Below are 9,624 nucleotides of genomic sequence, written 5' to 3' on the forward strand. Positions count from 1 at the left end.
GGTTTTGACATCGACACTAACCATAGCATGAAACATATGGATCCAAATCAGCCCCTTACAAAGCAATGCATAAACTAGGGTTTAAGCTTCTGTCACTCTAGCAACCCATCATCTACTTATTACTTTCCAATGCCCTCCTCTAGGCCCAAACAATGGTGATGTGTCATGTAGTCGATGTTCACATGACACCACTAGAGGAAAGACAACATACATCTCATCAAAATATCGAACGAATACCAAATTCACATGACTACTTATAGCAAGACTTCTCCCATGTCCTCAGGAACAAACGTAACTACTCACAAATCATATTCATGTTCATAATCAAAGGGGTATTAATATGCATAAAGGATCTGAACATATGATCTTCCACCGAATAAACCAACTAGCATCAACTACAATGAGTAATCAACACTACTACCAACCCACAGGTACCAATCTGAGGCTTTGGGACAAAGATTGGATACAAGAGATGAACTAGGGTTTGAGATGAGATGGTGCTGGTGAAGATGTTGATGGAGATTGAGCCCCACCCAATGAGAGGATCGATGGTGATGATTTCCCCCTCCCAGAGGGAAGTTTCCCCGGCAGAACAGCTCCGCCGGAGCCCTAGATTGGTTCCGCCTCGTGGCGGCGGAGTTTTGTCCCATGATCTTTCTTATGATTTTTTTCCTGGACAAAAGACTCCATATAGCCAAAGATGGGCATCAAAGGGCTGCCAGGGGGCCCATGAGGCAGGGGGGCGCGCCCAGGGGGTAGGGCGCGCCCCCACCCTCGTGGATGGTGGGTGGCCCCCTCTGGTACTTCTTTCACCCAATATTTTTTATATATTTTGAAACTTGCTCCCATGAAATTTCAGGACTTTTGGAGTTGTGCAGCATAGGTCTCTAATATTTGCTCCTTTTCCAGCCCAGAATTCCAGCTGCCGGCATTCTCCCTCTTTATGTAAACCTTGTAAAATAAGAGAGAATAGGCATAAGTATTGTGACATAATGTGTAATAACAGCCCATAATGCAATAAATATTGATATAAAAGCATGATGCAAAATGGACGTATCAGCAAGATACATACGGCTCTGAATGTTGTAGACCCGTTGACTAAGCCTCTCTCACGAGCAAAACATGATCAACACCAAGACTTCATGGGTGTTAGAATCATTACTATGTAATCTAGATTATAAACTCTAGTGCAAGTGGGAGACTGAAGGAAATATGCATTACAAAAAAATACACTTCCGTGATGATACGTGTTTGTCACAGTAGGTCGCTTTTTTTGTCATGCATGTACATCCATGACAAATTTATGACAGAATCAAGATAGTCATACCTGTGCTGTCGTAGAAGTGTTCCATGACATTACCAAAATTATCATCACGGAAGTGTCCACTTCCATGACAATAAATCGCGCGTCACAGAAGTGCTTTCGTCAAGGGTGACCGACACGTGGCATCCACTGTAACGGAACGTCGTTAAGCTATCGGGTCGGGTTTTGGATCCGATAACCCGTTAACGGCTCCGACCAATGGGAAATTTCCATGTGTAAAGTTCTTATTGGCCGGACGAAACACGTGTTAGCTCATCAGTGGGTCAGATAGGCGCCTATGATATGTCGACACGTGGCACGGCCCAACAAGTTTAAATGGGCCGGCCCAACTGAAGGCCCACAAGATTTTGCGGACCATAATGGGCCGGCCCAGCTAAAGGCCCACGAGATTTTGCGGACCGTAATGGGCTGGCCCTGCTAAAGGCCCACAAGATTTTGCAGGCCATAATGGGCCGGCCCAGGTAAAGGCCCACAAGATTTTTGTGCGCCATAATGGGCCGGCCCAGGTAAAGTCCACAAGATTCTTGCGGGTCATAATGGGCCGGCCCAGCTAAAGGCCCACGAGATTTCGCCGACATTAATAGGCCGACCCAGCTGTAGGCCCACAAGATTTTGAGGAACCTAGTAGGCCGGCCCATTAACTGGCTGCCATGTTTTGGGCCAAATGCTGGCCCATATTTGATCCGGTCCATTAATGGCCTGCCACGCTCCGGGCCTAATAGTGGCCCATATGAGATCCGCCCCGTTAAAAGCCAACCACGTTCTGGGCCAAATTACGGCCCAGATCAGGTCTGGCCCTTTAAGAGGCTTTGGGCTCAATTATGGCCCATATCAGATTCGGCCCGTCAACTGGACACTATGCTTTTGGGCCTACTTGCTAAAGGCCCACTTAGTAATTCGGCCTGATATTAGTTTTGGCCTATTAAGGGCCTGTTTAACATTTTGGCCCTATATTAATTTCGGCCTGTTAAAAGCCAGTCATATAGTTGGGTCTAACTACGGCACTGTTTGCATCTGGCCTGCTCGCAACCGATATCTGATTGGGCCAAACAAGGACCGAGACAATTTTGGCATGTTAAAAGCCCATGATTTGATTTGCACAATCATGGGTCGGGGTTCATTTCATGCTGTTGAGTAACTAGTATGAATTAAGAACAAAGCTACTCTATACAATAAAGAAATTACGGCATAGTAACTTAGAATAAACCTACACTATACAATAAAGGGTTTAAGGTATATTACATCCATTGGGCATCGAAGTTCGCCACCAGTGATCATAAAGCGCAACGTAGAAGCAGATTACAAAAACTGGGCACCATTGCAGCGTAACAAAATAATACTGAACCGAGACCACTTCCAAGACAGTTCAAGAAAGGTTAGCCTTGCGGGGGAACTACCGCGCAAGCTGCTGAGCAAGGCTGTGAGACCGGCCTAGCATGTCGGTCATAGCTTCCAGGTGTAGCTGTTTAGCGATGAGGTTCTCATTGGTGTTCTCCGCAATCTTTCTTAGAGATAGGACTTCAAGTCGAAGTTGAGTTGCAGAATGCCTTTCTGCTAGAACTTGGGACTGAAGAAGTCGAACTGATTCAGACAACAAATTCTGTGAGCTTGTCTGACTGATAGTGTCAAGTAACTTGAACACTGCATCAAGACAAGACTTTGGGGTTGTCTCGCTATCTTCAAGATGTTTTGCCTTCTTTGCTGCAATATATGTTGGGTTTGTCTCACAGCCTTCAGCAGACTTGTGCATGCCATCAGGCATATCACCCTGAAACAAAGCAGAGAGATGATAGGTTTTCCACGTGTATAAACAAAGATGATAACTGTTCTGTCAATTCTATCCAATTTCAAATTAGAAAATAAAGAGTATGTTCAAAATATCAATAGCATAATTTGGCATTGTTCATAATGCGGGGAGCTTCACCACACTACTGGATTACCATGTCAACATAATAAGCATAGATGAAGGGCAAAGAAAATCATTGTATCTATTTTGGATAATGTGCATGTCATGTTGTTCATATCATCAGCCACATCAGTAAGATAAAACAGGAGATGACAAGGTGCAAACGTGGGCTGCTTCACCACACACTGGATTATAGATCTACCAAAACAAGCATACATATAGGGAGTATTAAGTAATGTGCATGGTATGAATAAGGAATTTGGTTTTACAAGTAAAACTTAGAACTTACGGTTCTTACGAACATGCATTTTGGTAGAAACAGCAAACTAAACAGCAGTAAACGATAGGGAGTATGAGCAAATTAAACAGCATTTGAGGATAAAGGCTTTAGAAGGACTGACTTACATTAACAGTTAACACCGGCTTTATAATGCCCTTCTCCATGTCAAGGGAAGGATAACTCAAGAATTTCAGCACAGAATCTTCTTCATAAGCATTGCCTATACTCTACATTTTGTAGAGAGTAATTATAGATATGATAATACTGGAAGGGGTAGAGGATAATGAAGATAAGATGCAGATTGATGCTACATAATCAACTACCAATCCCTGGAAGTACAAGCGTTACAGGACAAAATGTACTGACAAGAGCAATGGGCTACACTTCTGCACTGGCATTGTCTGTGTATTCTACTTGTTGGTAAGATTAAATATAGATCTAATCTTTTTTAGTAAATGGTGGGCGAGGGAGATAAGATGCAGAATGCTACAAAATGAACCAATCCCTCTTCCCATAATACAAGAGTGTTTTGAACACTGGTGTACTGTACAAAACATTCTTATATTATGGGACAGAGGGAGTAGCTGTTAATGTAAGTACAGTGATAGACCACGTTCGGTCCTTACAAGAGGACTGCAGAGCTAAACCTCTTCAAAAGCATTGGGTTGATTCTAAATTTATGTAAGAGTCCATATGGATCTTATAATGTCCACCAAATGGACGATTACGAGGCTAACATGTGTAGTGATGCTACATAATCAAACAACTATGAAAGTAAATATGGTCATATAGGGAAAGAGGTACTCACAAGAGCAATGCAGTGTGCAGTATAGTTGCGAGATTCTGTGGTCCCTTGAGAACGAATGTTCTTCTGCTAACAGTTTCCGTACAAGTGAGACATTAAGGCAAATGCAGAAATGTAGTTCAAATTGTGATGTGATATCATAGACAGTACCTTACGCTGCATCCGAGACCAATGTGTAACAAGATTATTCCAATCACCGTCGGATAAATGTAGCACCGGAGACTTTGCAGAAATTTCGTTCAGAGGCTTGCCATCGAAGTGCGCTTGCCTCAGGTAGGAACGATACTTCATCAACGAGTGCTTGAAAAGCGCAACCAACCCTTGCCCGTCATCACAATCCTGTTTGCGCCTCGCCTATTTAAAAGAACGAAATCTTGTGTCTTCTGTCAGCAGAAACATATGCAGTAAAGACCATGAATAACATTAGTACATTACTTACATGTAAGTTGCGGAGGAAGACTGGAAATTGTTCTGTGTCTGCGGTATAATCTTTCCATGAAGGAAAGATGCGCACAAAGTTCCTGACAACAACATAAGCTTCGTCTTCTAAACTAGGAAGAAATGGATCAGGGGTCCTATTTGCTGCAATTAGGGCTCTCTCTGGTTCGAAAAGGGATTTGGCAACTGGATTTGGTGTACTCTTTGCTGGAATGAGGGTTTTGCGTCGTACAACTGGTGCTATGTCAACTGGCATAATCATACTGTTTGCTGCAGTTGGGGTCTGCTGAGTTGGGGCATCAGAAATGACCAATGTAGTAGGGCTAGAGTCTGCAAGAGTTGGGGTATTTTGTGGGTCAGGTGATATTGCAACTACACCTAATGGGCTATTTGATTTATCAGGTGCCACTACCTTTTCCAAATACTTTGCTTGTGCTCCTCCACGATCAGCAATCGCCCTCTTCCTTTTGAACATCTGATACACAAGAACATCATTTGAATGGATAAATATGGTATGATGACAGATGGAATATGTACTGAAAATGGATAGGCAGGGCGTATTCACATACACAATGCGTAAACTAAGCTAATGGCAGTTCAACAAAGTAGAAGCAATGCAAAGCATCAGTTGCAAGATATGTGCGAGCAATGTAACCTTGTAAAGTTAGAGCAAGTACCTTGATGGGTGAATAAGATATGGCATCTTCCTCTGACTCCTCCACTAGGGAGCTACATTGACTTAGGTCTCCCTCTAGCTCAGAATCACTGTTAGGATCATATTCTGAGCATGAATCTGTAGGTGGAGAGTGTTTGCATTGCATTGCATCTAGAGTTGATTTCAGTCCCTTAATGCCAAGTTTGACAGCCATGGCATTGTTCTGCTTTATTCTTTTCATGCGCGCAAGCTCATAATCATTATGATGCTGTTCAGAATATGAGATTCATGAAAACATAAAAAGTAGTCAGATTATCTATGGAATGCATTGCGGTTTCAACTCGGAGAGTGTCTCCCTATAAACCCCTGCATATGCAAAGTTCACCTCCCCAACCGTGCTGACCAAACCACACACAGAGATACACACCCGAGCGGCGAACATGCATTTTCAAAACTAATTTAGGAACATTTAGCTGACCAATTAAACAACTCTGTTTTAATAATATAAGATTCATATTTGAACAACTAAGCTTGTTTAGCTTGATGGGTGGAGCAGTGTTATTATGAAACGAAGCATGTATTCTGATCGTATAGTGATCATAAAAGGGGCAAACTCTAAGCATATATTTTTTTTAGCAAAAGAGGGTTTCCCCTATGATTTCTATTAAAGAAACCACCACGGAACCAACATGATCAATTAAACCCTAAGCATGATCAATTAAACTGTATTATGGTTGTGCCATGGCAGATTTGAAGCTGCAAACCGGAGAAATGATATTTAGCATCCATTGTTTGCTTCGAACTAAGAGCTAAATTCTAAGAGCTGAAAAGAAAGTAGAGTAACCAAGTTAAGATCTATTTTCTGGTTGAGATCAAAAAGTTGAGGAGATATGAAGTACCACCTCTCTTGCGGCACCGTGTAGGCATCGAGGGTGCGATGTCTGTCGGTGGTGTTGAAGCAGATCTGCAACGGTAGACGGCTGCATCGGGGGATAAGTACTGTTGCGGTGAAAGACAAGGTCGTGTGAGCGGCCCCGACAAAGAGGACGACAGCGCTGATGAAGCAAGAGGACGCGATGCAAGGCTATTGGTCCGTCACCGTGGATGAGAAACGTCCATATCTAGCAGTGGATGACGCGGTCTTAGTAGGCGCTCCAGCATGGTGGAGGACGGTGGCGATGGATGTGGTGGAGGACGGCGGCGATGGATGGGGTGGCGGACGGAGGCTGGTGTGGGAATGGGGTGTTCTAGCGCGGACGGTGTATGAATGGGAAAATGGAGGGAGAGGTACGGGGAACCATGTTTTTGGGACGCGCCTGTCTGAAATATGGGAAAGTTACGAACTTATCCCCCGTTTCAAATTTGGACATCTCGTTGGTTGGGGATAGGACGGTAATCTCGCATCTCCCAAATATTTGCCGGTAACTATTTCGGGCGAGGAGAGGGTGTTTTGCCGCCCACGGTTGGCGCCCACGGTGTCTGAACGAGGCTGACAGGTAGGGTGGTTGTGTCACGTCTGATGGAAGTTACACATCTGCCCCTATTTAAAATATTGGCCTACATCTATTTCGACGAGGAGAGTTTATTTTTGCCGCCCACCGTGTATGAATGGGGAATGGAGGGAGAAACAGAGGTCTTTCGGACGAGCTTGAATCAAATGAGTTTTGCCGCCCATGTTTGACGCCCACCATGTCGGAATGGGCTCAGAGGCGGTCATGTCACGTCTAATTGAAGTTACTAACCTACCCCTATTTAGAGCAGTGGAAATCGGGCCGATGGATTGTCCATGTAATGGGTAGACAGTAATTTCCATCTCCCAAACACTTGGTTTCGGGCAGCCGATGTGGGAGTGGACATTTTGCTGTTTCTTTCGAATTTTGGGACAATAAGCATCCACGTTTACCCTGGCAACTAAATTCGAATCCATTTTGTATTCCTATATGAATCTTTATAAATCATTATATGTGTTTTTATATATCTTCAAAAGGACGACAAAGATGTATTCCACTGTCATATATGAATATGGTTTACAAATGCCGATACTCAAATTCAGAAACTAGAATCCGGTTTAAGGTGAATTCGAATATTTGGAACACTTCATGTCCAACTCAAATGTCACACGCAGCATAATGTGTACTCCCATTTAGATATGTACACAAGCGATGTATCAAGATTCAAATACCGAGTCAATCAACCAAGAATGTACGGAACTAACAGACATATAAACACTTATAGAGTATATGGATCAATAATATCAACTAACATACATAAGCCAGGCCGCTGTACTTTTTTTTGGCTACAACAGCATCCTTTTTTTAGCCAGCATCTTGGCCCTTTCCGATGCGTGCCACTTATGATCCATCTATACTAGTATTGCTGAATGCACATTCAGCCCGATTGGCATATTTGTAGGTCTGGCACAACAAGCCAAATGAAATGTCTTCGAGTCTTATCAATTAATACAGACTTGTGCTCAAATAAAATTACAAAAAAAACAAAAAAACAATTATTACATGATCTCTAAAACAAATGGTTTGAGTGATTACATGAACAGACAACACAAAGGTTATTCAACTATGGAAAGAACATTTCACCTATGATTTACCAAGTAGGAATTTAATTTCCTTTTTTCCTTCAGGACCTTAACAATCTGGCCAGTCTTAGCTTGCTTCGTTTTGAAATCCACCAAATATTTAATGGTTGTCTTGAGTACTGCTTGTGATTGTGCTGTTTGCTTCCTCAACATGTCAACTTCATCTCTAAGTGCAGAAGCAGAATCTCTTTCTACCACTAGTTTAGCCTCTAGAGCATCAGCAGTTGGCAATTCCTAATGCACGATTGGGCCGGTGCCACTGCTGTGGGATGATGCAACGTCCATGGGGACCTCTCTCTTTGATCTTGGGCTAACCTGTTTTGCCATTAAAGTTCCGATTGGATTCAGAAAAGTTGAAGTTAGCAAAACATCTCAACTAGGAGTTATAACAGCAAACCAGTTAAACAAACAAGGAATTAAAGAGTTTCAATTGGATGCTGAAAAGTAGTTATTAACATCATTGTAACCCGCTGTTGCAGCAGCAAAGCAGTTAAACAAACAAGTAGATATTTAAGTTAAGGAAAACAGGTAATTCTTAACAGTAAGTATCAAACACATAGATAGGCGCAGTCTACAGTATGATTAACAGGTTGTGCCGTTATGTAATCAGTAGCAAACTAAATTAAGACAAGCAATGTAATTGATTTTTTTTTTGCAATAAGTGGCTAACTAAAATTCCGAGAAGCAGGTAACTGAACTTATGCTAGTTCTTTGTACAGGCACATTGTAACTTCTTTTTCGCTTACATGATTGTACGAAGGAGTCCATGGCATCAATTGCTTGCATACGCAGTCCCAATACTTCTTTCTTCCCACACTGCATGGGTGAGGGAGTCCTAGATTAGGGGGTCTCCGGACAGCCGGACTATATCCTTTGGCCGGACTGTTATACTATGAAGATACAAGATTGAAGACTTCGTCTCATGTCCGGATGGGACTCTACTTGGCGTGGAAGGCAAGCTAGGCAATACGGATATGCATATCTCCTCCTTTGTAACCGACCTTGTGTAACCCTAACCCTCTCCGGTGTCTATATAAACCGGAGGGTTTTAGTCCGTAGGACACAACAACTACAACATACAATCATACCATAGGCTAGCTTCTAGGGTTTAGCCTCTCTGATCTCGTGGTAGATCTACTCTTGTACTACCCATATCATCAATATTAATCAAGCAGGACGTAGGGTTTTACCTCCATCAAGAGGGCCCGAACCTGGGTAAAAAACATCTTGTCCCTTGTCTCATGTTACCATCCGGCCTTGACGCACAGTTCGGGACCCCCTACCCGAGATTCGCCGGTTTTGACACCGACATTGGTGCTTCCATTGAGAGTTCCTCTGTGACGTTGCCGTTAGGCTTGATGGCTCCTACTATCATCGATGGCGATGCAGTCCAGGGTGAGACTTTTCTCCCCGGACAAATCTTTGTATTCGGTGGCTTTGCACTGCGGGCCAATTTGCTTGGCCATCTAGAGCAGATTGAAAGTTACCCCCTGGCCACCAGGTCAGGTTTGGAAGCTTAAACTACACGGCTGATATCCGTGGAGACTTGATCTTCGACGGATTTGAGCCTCTGCCTTGTGCTTCACGCGGTCATGATGAGTACGTCTTAGCGCCACCATCGGA

This window comes from Triticum dicoccoides, chromosome 2A (assembly GCF_002162155.2).
Source record: "Triticum dicoccoides isolate Atlit2015 ecotype Zavitan chromosome 2A, WEW_v2.0, whole genome shotgun sequence".
In the NCBI taxonomy this organism is placed as follows: domain Eukaryota; kingdom Viridiplantae; phylum Streptophyta; class Magnoliopsida; order Poales; family Poaceae; genus Triticum; species Triticum dicoccoides.